This window comes from Podarcis raffonei, chromosome 6 (assembly GCF_027172205.1).
Source record: "Podarcis raffonei isolate rPodRaf1 chromosome 6, rPodRaf1.pri, whole genome shotgun sequence".
Taxonomy (NCBI): domain Eukaryota; kingdom Metazoa; phylum Chordata; class Lepidosauria; order Squamata; family Lacertidae; genus Podarcis; species Podarcis raffonei.
The window spans coordinates 39,966,328-39,982,310 of NC_070607.1; the positions used below are offsets into that span (position 1 = coordinate 39,966,328).

At 39.9% G+C, this 15,983-nt stretch overlaps 1 protein-coding gene and 1 long non-coding RNA gene across 6 annotated transcripts in view; one reads left to right on the top strand and one right to left on the bottom strand.

Moving 5' to 3' along the window:
* NFIA (nuclear factor I A) overlaps positions 1 to 15,983 on the bottom strand; it is a 409,131-nt gene that overhangs the window by 333,934 nt on the left and 59,214 nt on the right. The window lies entirely within an intron of this gene.
* On the top strand, positions 9,459 to 12,749 carry LOC128415682 (uncharacterized). Of its 2 annotated transcripts, none has more exons than XR_008331038.1 (3): positions 9,459 to 11,351; positions 12,265 to 12,390; positions 12,624 to 12,749. It is a non-coding gene; the product is annotated as an uncharacterized LOC128415682 (long non-coding RNA). The 2 variants fall into 2 exon arrangements; XR_008331039.1 differs by having other exon boundaries at positions 9,461 to 11,351; positions 11,586 to 12,390.

Below are 15,983 nucleotides of genomic sequence, written 5' to 3' on the forward strand. Positions count from 1 at the left end.
AATCGTGTTAATTGGGTCTGCTTCATTGAAGAAAACAGTTCTAGAACAGGCCCACCTTACAAAGGACTTTTGTAAAGTGCCATAAGGCTCAGATTGGAGGCTCAGGGAGCACAGCCCAGATGCCTCATTCTTTGTACCACTCTGTCCAAAGGGTGATACTGCAGCTGCCAACAAATCAGGCGACACAAGGAGCCAAAAGGGGTTCCACCATATTATCCTGCTCTTCAGCTGGCAAGACTCCCAGATCAGCATACATAAAAATATTTTTCAAAACACAAGTACTCAGTAAAAACAACAGCAATATAAGCAGCAGAGCAGAAAAATATCCCAGCTAAAAACAAAAAAAGCTATTGACTCGAAAAGGTCTGATCTGGGCAAGTAATTTACCTGACACCAAGGAAGAAAAGAAAGCAGACTTGGTACCACATGGCCCTTTCTGGAGAGGGACTTCTAAAGATGGGGCACTATAATCAACAACAACAACACCCTGTCACAGGTCACCACTCACCTTACTGTTGATAGCTTTGAAGGACAATTGTAGCGTTCAGGCAGCTTTTCGCAGAAGAAGGTAGTTCTATAAAGTTGTTGACAATGGCCTAGTCCTTAGTCTGAACAACTCATCATAAGGTCAAACCTGTGTTAGTACTGCCTGTCCACACCTACAATTTTGATCCCATGCTTGCATACAGGGTTGTAGCTGAGGTGTGCAGCAACAGGACCAAGCCTGAATTTTTTTGCCACCTCATGCAATAAAAGAGCTGTGCTGAGTGGAGATCCCGCATAATATTGTATAAGATGCTATGGAGCAGCTCCTGAATTTGCAAAAATTGTGGCTTAACATCTTTGTGGCACTGAGGGGAGTCTGGGTGTGTGCGTGTTACACCTTTCAGAATGCATGCTGCTTTATTGGCACTGTTAAAAGCCCTGCCTCCTAAGAGACTGCTTGGCTTGTTTGTGTAGCTGCCCAGCCCTTGACAGCAAGGGATAGCAGATGGCTCCTACAGTATTTCCAGCAGAGACCTTGGCCTACCCAACTTACTCAAGGAAAGTGTAAACAGCAAACTAGCAATTACTGCTAAGGTGCTGAGGTTACAGATAGAGGAAAAATCTAACCCATACAATTTCAGTTCTGCCGTAAGGTTCATGCAAATTTATACCTTACCTCACTAATGTTAAGATTATTCTCCTTAACCTTTTATAACGTACGTGGAGCATGAATAACTCTTTTCCAAGTAGTAACGGTGTTTGTTATCTGTTGCTGCTCTGAACTAATTTAGGTGCTGCTCCCATAGCACTAAAGCACAATAACAGAAGACAAGGTTTAAGGATATAGCAAGAACTTTGATGGATCAGAACCAAAGGCATATCTAGTTCGGCATCCTCTTTCTCAAAGCAGCTGGCCAGATGCCTATGGGAAACCCACGGGCAGCACAGAAGGGCAAACACCCTCCCCCACTGTTCCCCCTTCCACCTGCAACTGTCCATGTTATTTTGGACGGGCATTCCTGTACTTCCCTTTATCCTGGCTGTTGACCGGCCCTTTCCCCCTTACCATTCAGAGTTGCTTTGTTATATTTCTTTAAGTGTAATTGTGCACACATCCACCTATCCCCACATTTCTGCTAGTTATCTTTCTCTTCCTTGACTTTTAAAGAACCATTTTGCAAACCCATAGACATTTATTTTATATACCTTGTCTTTCCTTCAGCATGTCTCTATAATGGAAATATCTGTAACCTAGTTCACATTTATTTTGGCAAATACGTACTTTGAGATCTCTCAGTAAAGCTGTTATATAAGAGAAACTATGATTGTGCATTAAGCCAAACCAGATGTCTAGTGAGAAGAGAATATTCGAAATAAAATGGGATTGAATGGTTCCCCTCCCCCTGCTACATTGGTTCTTTCCTCTTTTCCTGATTACTATTAGTCTTGACAATAATGATCTCACCAAAGATATAAGCAGCACAGTCCATTCTATGATTTAATCTTGATCCCAACAGATCAGGGTTCGATTTAATTGCTCTACAATTAATTAGAAACAGAGGCAAAATGTTAAAAAGAGAATTTTCACATATATCCAAGAAGCTGTTTACATTCAATTGGAACTCATGTTAGACCGAATCATTAAAACTATAAAAGATTACATCTGGGCAAGAATTAAAGCCAAGCCGATTCATTAACCCAAATGGTGGCCTACAGATTACTGACACAGTATTGCTGCTCTAGCGATCAAAGGATCAAGGGATACGTGACCAGATGACCCTAATTGAAACAGTCTCCACTGAATTTCGTAAATGGAAAACTTGAAAGGATTAAGACGATATTCACCAACTTCTGTCAACATTGAAAATAAATTGGTTCTAATAGCTTAACTGCATAAATACTGTAATGAAAAAGAGGGAAACAAGGACAATGGAAATCATTTATACAAACCACAGAACGTTTTATTTATTTATAGAAATATTTCTATACAACCATATCACAAAATGTCAAGTTGGCATAAAATGCTAAAATCAAAAACATTATTTCACAAATTAAATTTAAATTTTAAAATACAGATAATCATCAAGGTGAGTGATGACACAGTGTTGGCAATGTTAGGTATATTGTGTTAGATATCATGGAATAGTTTACTAAATTGTTCTTACTCATCTGATTAAGACTAGAGGAGCTCTGGAATTTACAGCTGAAGAAATCTCATTCATTAGCCTGTCAAAAATATGATTTCTGATCTTTGGAAAGAAATCTTTTTGGGAACCGTTATTCAATTAACCATTTGACACACGCCATCTTTTCCCAGAAAAAAGAAAAAGAAATCAACGGCCGGTTGGGTTGGAATAGATATCATAGTTTCATACTGTGACTTACAATGCAATATTAAGCATGTTTATTCAGATGGAACTTTTACTGAATGCAACGGCACTTGCAATGCAATGTGGATGGATCATAGCATGTGGTTTACAGCAACCTCCACCTCTTTAAGGGATTTCCACATTGCAGATGAAAGGTTCCTTTTTGTGTGATAGTAGCATAGCTGTCAACTTTCCCCTTTTTAAAAGGGAAATTCCCTTATTCTGAATAGGATTCCTCGCAAGAAAAGGGAAAAGTTGACAGCTATGGATAGCAGTGCATCTGTGTGGGACGCGGGTGGTGCTGTGGGTTAAACCACAGAGTCTAGGGCTTGCCAATCGGAAGGTTGGCGGTTCAAATCCCCGCAATGGGGTGAGCTCCCGTTGTTTGGTCCCAGCTCCTGCCAACATAGCAGTTCGAAAGCATGCAGTGCAAGTAGATAAATAGGTACTGCTCGGGCGGAAAGGTAAATGGCATTTCCGTGCGCTGCTCTGGTTCGCCAGATGACCCGGAAGCTGCCCGGGGACAAACGCCGGTTCCCTCGGCCAGTAAAGCGAGATGAGCGCCACAACCCCAGAGTCATTCGCAACTGGACCTAATGGTCAGGGGTCCCTTTACCTTTACCTAGTGCATCTGTAAGCAGGGCATTCACTCTATGAATAGGAAAATTGATACTATCCTCAATTAATTTATGTAATATACTGGTAGTTTTTAAAGACCATTAACACTAATGGTTTTCACAACAACCTGTGGCATCTATCATAGAAGAAACACTTTATTTGTTCTGAAAATTGTGCCACTGGTTTCCTTGAATGATTCGATGTTCTGAAACAAAAAAAGAATCATTTCTCTCTTACAGTACCTCCATGACTTCCATGCTTTTATAAACTTGTAAACAAAAATCAGCCTGAAAACTTTTGATGATAGATTTTTTTTCTGTTGAAAGCTGGCATTTACCCCTATTTCTTTTCATTTGTGTTATTGTGAAATCACTGACTGATCATTACTGTAGGTAGCATTATTATTATGGATTTACTAATCACTTTGTTATCATTTAACGATTTGTACACAATTATTTAAATGCAATTCCATATAGGACTAATCAGAAGTAAGTCCAACTGCTTTCAATTGTTCTTATTCCTAGGTAAATGGATATAAGATTGCAATATAAATCTCTTTGATTGAATTGTGCCCAGTGCTTTTTTTCTGGGGGGACGCATACCCCTAAACATTTTGTGAATCTAGGTTTGGCCTCATTGAGGGGCAGTGTGTCAATATGAGTAGGAAAATGAGAGTACCCCTAAACATTTTTTTTTAAAAAGCACTGATTGGTTGCTGCTATTATTTGTATTATTTAAAGTGGCAGAGTGTGCTAAAGGGGGGGCGGGATATCACATAATAAAGTACAACTAATCCCTAATGCAGGATAAATTACCTTAACTCCTAGGAAACTAAAGCTCTTTAAATTAATCCCCATTATTTGGCATATGAATGAATATGTTTACATTTGGAATAAAAGCCATATTAAACTTCTCACCTTTCCATGGTGCTGATTTACGATTTAGTCTTTCTGGAGGTATGTGAATAAGAAATCTCAGCATTTGTGTGTGTTTTGCAGAGCAAGAAATTCTTTTCATTCCCCAAGACTAGAATAATATTCCACTGAATTTCTATTATTTTTTCTTGGTTTATTGGACTAGTTGCACAGATGTCCACTTTTCCTGTGCCAGCTGTGCAGAGAGCTGCTTCAAGCTTAGACCAAAATGTTGACAGAATAATATAACTCAGGCCAGACATACTGCATTTTACACTAGAGGTCATATGAAAAAGTACTGGCAGCCTATAGCACAAGCTGTTTTACATAAGCATACATTTGGTATGTGAATTACTCAAAGAATGCTGTGGGAGGGAGAGGGTAAGGGAACAAACTTCACAGCAGTTGTAGAAGCTGTAACAATTGTTCATCAAATTACCTCAGAGTCTGTTTATGCCTATTTAAGAAGTGTGAGATATCATTACCCACTAAAAGGTGTCAGAAACAATAGTCTCTTCACAATACACTATGCAGGATTCCCAAAGTAGGATGGAAACTGTTTCAGATAATCTAAGTTCTCACATTTTCTCCTTTCTCATGGCTCTGATTCACCCACAAAAAGAACACGCAAAAGAAATAATGTAAAGGCTGTGGGCAAATCATCTAGGATAATTCAGAGAGCAAGAGTCAAATGGTGATCTCGCCCTGAAATGACAAGAGAATGCCAGTTGCAAATGTTCAGTTCTCCCAAATCAGGCAAATTAGGGGGTTTCTCCTCACCCCAACAGGCTTCTTTTTCGTTCCAGAATAGTCTCCATATTCTTAAACAATAATGGGGATCCCAAGCCCTGATTCTCATAGCCTGGTGTTTTTATTCAGTAACCCTAAGCCAAGTGTTAATAATTTGATGAAATGTGGGGGGAAACAGTCTGGATTGGTCGTTAAGCATATGTTAATAAATCTGTTCCTAAATTGGAGAAGCAAAGGCTAAGGAGTAAACCCTACACAAATCTGGACTGGAGTCCCTAAGATGCTTGAATGGTACCTTGTACACCTCCTTCCAACAATGCCTGCAGTCAGGCTGGTGCCAAATGTATTGCTATGCTTTCCTTTGGACCACATCAGTGAGGCCAAGAGGGGGTCATGTCATCTGGGCAGCCCAGGACCTCCATACACACTGCCCAGGTTTGTGCCCTGGGGAGGTCACTCGTGCTGCTAAAACAGCAGTTTGACTTCACTCCTGGAAGCACACTCCATTGCCTCTCGAGACAGATGGATGCCAACAACACAACAACCTGTGTTGTAGTAAATCATGCTCAGTTCTTTTATTAATACCTGGGAGCAGTGGTATAGTATGGGGATTTGCCCCAGGCGCAAAATTGTTAGGGAGTACAAAAATTCAACACCCAGTGCTGCCTCAATACAGCTGCATGCTTCCATTGCTGGGCTCCATTGAAAACGGCTTCTGCATGCGAAGCAGGAAGTGACCTCTCCAGACAACGGGATCTTTTTATTTCTGCAGCTGTGATTTCCTGGGTGATGCGGATGCCATTAGCCAGCTGAATGCACATGTGTACACCGTCTGTTTCCCTCCCTCCTACCCCCCCCCGGCATGGCCCCAGGCACAGGCAACCCATACTACACCTTGGAGACAATTATCTGTACATCAGTTAATTGGTCAGGGCGAAAATTCTTCTCAGATGAAGGAAGTGTTTTTTTTTATTCTCTCTATGTATCACCTATATATTACGTCTTTCCTCCAAGGAGACTAGACTGACATAAGAGGGACTACAGGAAAGGTGAAAGCATATGGGAAACATTCGCCTACCATCCATTTTTAGCCAAGATTCGTTAGCATGTATTTATCACAAGTTTTCATACCTATGAACAGGGAGGGGCCTGCCTCTCTCATAATATTTCATACACCAGCTAACTGAATATAGATATATAGTGAAAGATTAATGTAAATGTAAATATCCTATCAAATTGAACTTAGAATCCATCACAGCAGTCAAAAGGATGGACCACAAATAACCACATTCCACTGGTTTTCTCTAACTCACCCTGAATAAAATAATGCCACAAAACTTGGAATATTTGCTCAAGTGAAAGATCTCTTGAGTTTAAGGGTATGGAGTTGTAACATAGCCAAGGGTTGGTACCCTTGCCCTCCAAACATCACAAGCAGAAAGATGTTAAAGGGCGAATGCAGATGATCTTGAAGATTATTAGGTGACTAATTAAACATTTGAGACAAATGTTTGTTAATAAGAAAAACTTACTTTCTGGAAATAGCGTAGGATGTACATATTAGATAAAATAAAAATTGTGATGGTTGAGTTTGATGGTTGTTAAATGTTTGTTCTTACCCAGGTTTCTCTGCAAGTTCTCATGGAAGATGGTTGTGCCCATTCCATTCAGCTATAAATGGGGGATTTGATGTGTTTTATCGAGGAACTAATACACGACAGCTAGATATGGGGAATCATTCATTACTTGTGAATAGAAAGTCATTTTCATAAGGAGCTGCCTTGTACCAAGTCAGACCATTGCTCCATCTCATGCAGCATTGTCTATATGACTGGAAGCAGCTCTCTAGGGTTTTGAATTTGAACCTTCCACTTCCTAACAGGAGATGTCCAGGATTGAACCAGAGACCTTCTTCATGCTAAGCATGTGCTCTACCACTGAAAAAGAGTCCTTTCATCAAATGCCATTTTCTAAACAAGTACTATGTTTTTAGGTATGACCAATAAATTAATATGCTCACATTAATATAGTCACTCAGATGGATACTTGCCAAATATTAGAAACCGAGAAATACTAAAACAGAGAAATAAGAATGCTTTCCCCAACTTGCAGTACATTTAACAATAACATTAATTGCTTACTTATCTTTTCAGCATTATTCCTTCATGAAGACTCAGTCTCTACATTTCCTTATCGCTTACACTCTCATTACAGTATGACCAGGATTTATGAGTTGATTACTGTGTGAATGTTAGACCACAAAGTATCATTTATGTTCTACCCTGACCTTTACTGTGACCTCTGGGGGATTACAGTAAGAAGAAAACGTGTGAACTTGGCATAGCCAAAGGGTGTAATACAACCCTACAGAACTGATAATAAAGCAAGGCTTCACTTTCAGTGACAAAGAACAGTTTGAAAAGAAGGCCACTAAAGAACCGCAAGAGAATATGATGTTTTTAGTGTGCATATGTCATGTGTATTAAAATAGTATCCTCAGCATCTTGAGATATTTTCAGTGGACCGTTATTGTAATACTGAATACAGTCTAAAAAATGGCAAATATTGACATGTTTTAACTTATCATAAATACATTCTAAGGATCTATAAGGAAAACTAGAATTTTGCAGCTTGAAATTTCTGATGCCCACACCATAAACATAAATACCCGTGTTCCTAAAAATTAAATACTTTACTCCAGATAAGGTCTAGCAAGCACTCAATAGACTCAGTGTAGAATAGTAAGTTTGCAGTAGGCATGTTATCTGTTCCAAAGGATCCATTTTCCCCATCCCATCAAGCACTATATCATGCAACAAGTCCAATATATCACCCTAAAAGAATTCAGGCTCAAACGGTATCAGAAGCACAAAGTAAAAAATAAGAAATTGTCATTGTATATTCCATGCCAAGTCATATGTCAAAGACAAATATGTGCAGTATATTATTAAAGTGAGCATTTAGAAAACATTTACCCATTTTATAGAGAGGAAAAACTGAGGCAAAGAGTCTATACTAAAGAGATTCCATGACCAAGAAATCAAGACACATGTAAACAAGACTACATGGAAGTGAGCAAACTTTCAGATCAAGTGAATCTTCACAACATCCTTCTGCATGACAGAATTTGCTCTGGTCGCTATATGACCCACCCAGCTAACACAGACCAATATGGCTTCTCCGTGCTATTTCTACTGCTATTGTTTCCAAGTAAATGATTATTGTGAATGAAGACAAACAAACAAATATACCAACCCAAAACAGTAACTTTTTATTCATCGCCACTACAAACATCTGCTGCCAAGGGCCACCTAGTATTAGGCCTGTCTTATGGCTACAGATGAAAGGGATGTAACTGAAAGGAAATACCAGCTAAGGGAAAGAAGAGAAATAGGATATTTTGTTCAGACACACTGAAAGTACTACAAAAGCAAATCTGTATGGTTTCCAGAATCTGCCTGTCAGTAAATAGAAGATAATTCAGTTATCCTATCTGATACAACATTGCTGTCTGTTATTTAATTTGATGAAGGTAGCTCTCTATTAGCATACTAATAAATGTCTACAATATTTTCCTACATAAACTATGAGCTTCTGCATGTTATTAATTAACCTTATGTACAGAAAAGAGAACTTGAGTCCCCCCCCCAAAAGGATGAATACTACATTTGCTTTTTCTGTTGTATCTAGTATATGACTATTTGCTGTTTTAATAGCCTTAACTGAGAATTACTAGTGGCAACTGCTAATTTTTCCAGCTTCTATTGATAGTTTATCAGTTTTCGATGCCCTTTGTTGAACTCCTTCAAGGCAGACCAATACTAAGCAAATGAAAAGAGTGATTTGTACTAACTGTGCCACAGATACTTTGGAATTGAAATAAACTTATATCTTATATGAGTGTATAGAATGATGACGGGAGACTTCTAAGCATATACAGTAGCTGTACATTAGCAGTGTTACTGGGAACCTTTTTTTCTGTAAAAGGACTGATTTTGAGGGACTGCAGCTGGGATCTCTCTGTGAACTTCATATGTAATGAAAACCTCTCCTCCCGCCCCCCACCCAAATACTAATTTAAAAACACTGCTTATGGCTCTGCACACTATGCATTTAATGTAATGTGTTGTTAGTTCATCAGTAGAGGGGTGTGTGTGTGGTGAAATGCTCTGTTGGTGCATGGTTTGTTTTGAAATCTTGCTAACACTTGCTAACACACCGTTCAACAATTACACTTTTCAAGTAAATATTTTGCCAAAGGAGGAACAGCAGATAAATCTTGATCCCTTTGTGGTTTTTCTGTATATCCCTGTTTCCAACAAAAAGACCCCACTAGCGGCTCTGCCTTATCACTAGGCCTCGGCCTTGCAAAATGACTAGGCCACAACCATGCCAGGCTATGCACTAATAATAAATCAACTGTGTTCCTATTTAATATACTTAAATAACTTTAAAAGTCCAAGTCTACCTGCATTTAAGTGCCTGGTGTTCTGCGCAGAGTCTCTGTCCCCCTTCGCGAACTCCTCGAATAATCCTTTCTGCCACAAAATTGGTGGCTGTGGGCCTTTGTGGCATTGAATCTGGCCTGGGCCCCTTCTCCGACGCCGGCACCAACGCGGCTGCCTCTCCTCATACCTCAGCAGAACAGAGGCAGAAGCCAATTATGACAGGCTTCCTAGCCTAGGCAGAAGGCCAAAACCAAAGCCCACAATCCCTGAGGGTAAAGGGCAGAGCAGGCCAAGGAGGCGAGAGAGAGGCCATTTTGGATGTGTCAGGCGACAGGCAGCCTCACAGCACTGAAGTAGGCCAGAAAAGCCTGGAAATATATCACAGGTTATTTAGTCTGCAGATATGTAATCATTAGAATCAGCCCAGCTTCCCAGGCTCACTTTTGAAGCATCCCTGGTACAGAGGTGACCTGTTCCGTTGCTGAGCGGTGGTGTGGGTGTTTCAATATCTGGGGTTTCGAAGGGTGTGTGTTGTCGGGTGTTTGGGTATTTGTGGCATGAGGTGCGGTTGTGGGTTTACAGGGAGGGTTTACATGCATGGTTGTGGTCCCCCTCTAGGGCTTGGACTACTGGAAAGGTTTAACACCTGGCCTGTGCCTCACAGAGGTGCTTTGCTGCAGTTACTATTTCTCAACATGGCCCACCCCACAGGGTTGTTGTGATATTAAATACTGGAAGAGAAGCACCACTGCACCCCTCCCCAGGCAAACTTCCTCTAGGGGGTGTTTTTTAGCCTGGAGTGCTGTGTTTGTGAGGGGTGTGTGGGACTTGCTCAGACTTCTATAATGCACAGTCACTTATATACATATATACATATATAAACACAAGGCTATGCTGACCCAATACGGAAGTACTTAATTTTTTTAAAAAGTGATTTAAATGCCACAGTCATCGGCATCATACAAATAATTGAAGATGTCTTTCTCAGTACCAGCCCCTGCTGCCGCCTTTGCTCTGGATTGATACATGTTTTGGAGGGATATGCAGAAGTTTTGAAGGCATTTATCCTACTACGCTTCATACTGTCCCTTGGCAAGGAGTTCCACAGGTAACTGTAAGCATGAAAAAGTAACCATCAAATTTGCTTGTTTTAATTCATGTCCCATTAATTTTTTAAGTCCATCCCCATTCCATGTGTGTGATACAAAGGGAGTATGTGTATGTTGTGTGTTTCCCTTTTGCTACTGATGCAAAATTGAAATTAAAACCATGTTGCCCTATAGGCAAGCCACAATGTACTCAGTTGTTGATAACATTAATGAAGCACCACAATGTGATAATACTTAGCATTGGAGGGGGAGGGGTTACTGGTTTGTAGGGTTTTTTGTTCTTGTTTTTATCACGTATTTTGTGCTTTTATGTTACATTTTTATGTTATGAACCTCCCGGATATCTGCGGATGAAGGGTGGTATAGAAATAGAAAGAAAGAAAGAAAGAAAGAAAGAAAGAATAATTATTATCCCATTTTGTCTCACTGGTGCTTTAACTTCAGATATTTTGACCAGGCAGGAAACAAGGAGCCTTTGTATGTTTTTTCTTCCCAAAGCACTAAGAATGCTTGCAATATACTTTCAGAAGGGAAAAAAGAATGCAACTCCAAATATCCTGTCATTTTTTTTTCATTTCAAAGTAGAGATTGTACATCCATGGGAAAGAATACTTTTGCAACCATCAAACACCTTCGGAACAGGAAAAAGACCCATCTGTGAGTTTGAAAATGTTAGCTAAATATAATGAATCAAATATAGGCTCCCCCACCCTTCTATAAAATTTTGTCTGTGTCCAGAGTAAAGTGTGAACTCTGTTCTGAATGTCATTATAAAAGAAAACTGTGGTTAAGCTATTCATTTTAAATATAATTGAATTGCTTGGGCACATTAAAACGTTGAAATGTTTTAAGCAGAGGTAGGAGAAATAATTTAACGATGTTCTCTTTCAGATAGTTAATTAGCCTGCCATGTATGAAAGTGTAACAAGAACACCACCTACTGTAAAAGGGAATGTTCTACACTCAGGATGCTAATTTATTCATGTCTGCACAAAGAGGGAAGACCGAGACTGTTAACCCTTGTCTGCCAGAGACTTTTGGATACTCTCTAAAATGAATATCACTGAAGACTCCTGCAAAGTTTATTTGCTAGACATCATGATGAGAGCAGAATAACCAGTGTAGATATCAGAACAGCAGAATAACATATGATATGTTTAAAATTAATCTGGACTGGTGTGTGAAGAGGCAACAATTTACATTGCGAATAAATCTTAAAGCAGCTATGAGTATTTGCTTGGAAGTAAGCCCCATGCAGTTTTCTCATGTAAATACACATTGAACTGTAGCTTCAGTTGGTATTGTTACAGAAACCAACATAATAATCAAATGATATAAAGGTACAGAAAATAATCTCTCTCATTTTCACTGACAACTTTATTCACTACTTGTTATTAAAGGTAACTTTTATCAGAATGTCTAAATCAGGGATGAGGAATCTTTGGCCACCCAAGTACTATTGGGCTCCAAATGCCATCAGCCTAGCCAGTGTCGTCAGTTGTCAGGTGACAACTGGGGGCACACAGATTTCCCATACAGCACCAAAAAAACATTTCTCCCTTGTTTTCAGGAGACCAGCGCTGGAATGAAATGAAATTATGAAACTGTACAAACATGATTTTTTGCTATATATTTTGTTTGAAAGTCAACACTGAGTGGCACCTAAAACAAGTACATTTCAATGTTTGTTGTTGAAGTAAGGAAATACAGTGGTACCCCGGGTTAAGTACTTAATTTGTTCCAGAGGTCTGTTCTTAACCTGAAACTGTTCTTAACCTGAAGCACCACTTTAGCTAATGGGGCCTCCTGCTGCCACTGCGTGATTTCTGTTCTTATCCTGAAGCAAAGTTCTTAACATGAAGCACTATTTCTGGGTTAGCGGAGTCTATAACCTGAAGCGTATGTAACCTGAAGTATATGTAACCCGAGGTACCGCTGTAAAATAAATCAATAAGGAAAGAAAAGCTTTCCAGACTCAGCACTTTACATTTCATATTTTGCATCTCCTTAAAGTAGGGATTCTGCTGAATTTTGGAATTTGGGAGTGGGTAGGTTTGGATACAAACATTCCTGTTTGTAAAAGCCACACCCATAACAACCTGAGACAACTTTCACCTGAAAGTCATTTCTGGGCACTGGTTTTACTCATCTGCCCTCTTCCCCAAATTTAGGACCCAAACTGGAAGTTACGATATTAATGAAATTAGTAGCAGCCATAAGCAGCTACCGATCTGCATCAAAATTGTGGCATAGGGTAAGGGAGCTGTAATCCTTCCCCTCTGTGGTCCCATTATGGATTGTTATGGCAAATAAATGCTATTTAAAATGTTATAGTAGAGAACTGTAGAACTGCCACCCCACGCACAGTGCTTCACTCTGAGGAAGCACCTTTTCTCAGACTAAAAGCACTGGCAACCTTGAGGAATCCACCTGCAGGAATGCCACTTAGCATTTTTAGGGTTTAAGCAGCAGCTGCTGTTCTGTCCCAAATGGGGATTGTTTTATTTGTTATATTGTTTATTTGCCCCTGCTCTCTGCATTTAGAACTGTTTTCTTTTCCCATTGTCAATCAACTGATCAAGCCTTATTATCATGCATTGATCAGCTATTCCTTTGTAGAATATCCAATTCTGCAGATGAAGAAAAGTCTCACTCTGTCCTGTTCTCTGCCACTCTGAGCTGCAGCCTGGAGGGCCTGGTCTTTTGTTATCTTTTTACCTCTTCCATACCGCCATTTTTAGCCTAGTCAGATACTTCCTATTCATTCCGTTTTTTAAGCTTCTAAAGCTAAGTACAGTGGTACCTCGGTTCTCAATCATAATCCATTCCAGAAAACTGTTTGAGTTCTGAAATGTTCAAAAACTGAGGCGCAAAGGGCTGCCTGCAAATTCAATTGAGAAAATTGAAAAACATGCAGCGGAAGTCGTTCGACTTTCGAGGCACGTTCGAAAACGGAAGCATTTACTTCTGGGTTTTTGGCGTTTGGGTTCTGAAACGTTCGTCAACGGAGACGTTCGAGAACTGAGGTACCACTGTATTTGGTAATCTGCATTTGTAATTTGTTTGCTGTTCAAGTTGTGTTCAATTTACCAATAAAGTTGAAGACTGATTTCCATGCAAGTGTGGCTTGGATGGAAGTTTAGTTGACACATCTTAATGTGCCCTGAAGCTGGAACAATGGCTAGGCCTGAAGGAGAAGGGGTGTGCGTGCTAGTGGTGGTGGCAGGCAACCATTTGTGAGTGGACAGAGGCAGTGGCCAGGGTCAGCCTAACATATTTTGCTGCCTGAGGCACAGGGCAAGTTTCAGATACCAAAGGTGATTGGACTGGCAGTTGAATTTTACTTTGACACTAGTGATGGGACATTGTCCTCCTGAGGTCAGCAAGCAAGCCTAGTGGGCACTGGCAGGCTTCATTCCAAAACCATTCATCACACTCTGCTGCCTCACTCTGTTTAATGTTAGGGCTTGGCCTGGCAGCGGCAGACAGTCCAGGGTTCCTCATCTGCCACCCCTCATGACCTGCCACCTGAGCCAAAGGTCAAAGATATTGCCTAATGGGAGAACTGGCACTGTTTACTATAAATATAATAGTATCCAGAATTAGGAATGTTGTACAAGATTGGAACTGTGAGAATATACATTCATATTTTTCAAAGCAAACAGGATTTAATAGGATTTACTTTAAAAACAAATCCCGCAAAGAGAGATTTCATTCAGGCCAAATGTTGATTTTTCCAAAATAAAGAGCTTAATCTTTATAAAAATGATAATCTGTGATCAAAGGCACCTATGCCCTTCAGACAAATTCCACTAGGTCTCATTTGTGATAGAATAAAATGTTACTGAATCAAGCACACCTAACCAATTAAATTAGAAAATGTTAGTTGATTTCCTGTTTTATTTATCTAGTTTTATCCAGTATATAGCAAGAATATTCATATTAATTTGTTGGTATTTTTATACATATTATTTTGTATAAATAGATTCATGCATGAACTGTAGTGAATTAATATTGTTAACCAGCCACTTTAACACAGATGTAGTTGATCTTTACCATCAAAGGGCAGAATGGGAGTGAAAATGGTTAGCAAGCAACTGAAAGTTGATTATCCCAATTCTAGTCCTAAGAGTAGACCCATCAACATTACTAGACATTGCTAACTTGGGTACATGTCAATGGGTCTACTCTGAGTAGCAGTGGATACAACCCAAAATGTATAAATTGCTCTCTTATACTAGGCAATGTTCTTCCAATATATATGATGCCATTTAAAGACTTGAACTGTCTGTGAAAGGTTGATTACTTTCAGCTCTTGCTCTTTAAGTCCCATAGCATTTGGCATTTTCAGAGATGAAACAATGTAAATTTCCCATAGGGGCAAATCTATAGCTTGGACAGTAGACTTGGGTCATGTTGTGCAACGGTAAGAGATTCTGGTTGATACACAAAGAACGATTAAGAGTTGAGATACATTGCAAGATCAGAGACCGATAGGTTGTAAGTCAAAGTGGCCAGGGGATTATAAATAACTTCTGTGGTTACTATCAAGATTGGATAAGAAACAAAGTATCAGCTCCTGTTATCCATCGATGAGGAACTGAGCCCTGGGATTTGCTCATTTTAGTGGGACCTCAGAGTATGAAACTTGTTGCTAGATATATGCAGAGTGTTTTTGCTGAAGAAATAACTTCTGAGCTATTCAGGGAACTTGGACAACTATGCGCTGAAGATCTGGTTCTTTTAGACATATATCAAGCAAGCACTAAGGAACTCTACAATGACTCCTTCATACTTAGTAGATGGCAGATCTACTTTACAAAACTAATTCTGTTTCATACCAGTTCTACTGTCATTATTGAAAGAATCCTGGGAATTGTAATTTGGAAACAGTGCAACAATTTCTCTGTTAGAGACCTTCACACCGTTACAGTTTGCATCGTTCCCTGAGGGCAGACAGTAGTTACTGTATCCTGACATGCACATTTAGCATCCTCTGTCACTTGCACACCTGTCTGGTATGTGGAAGGGCCCTACATGCATACCAATATATGTGTGTGAACTCCATGCGAAGGAGACCATGCAGGCCAAACATGGATTGCAAAGAGGCATATTCTCTGCCCTGACAACAAATGTCTCTTGAATGCAGCAAATCAGTTCCGCTTCTGAGTGGGACCGGTTTGTGCTCAGGCCTCCAGGCCCCACCCCTGCCTCAGCATGGAGCAGGATAGCAACCCACATCACGCTGAGGGTGACTCGGCCACGCCATTTGCCAGGCGGCCAATCAGG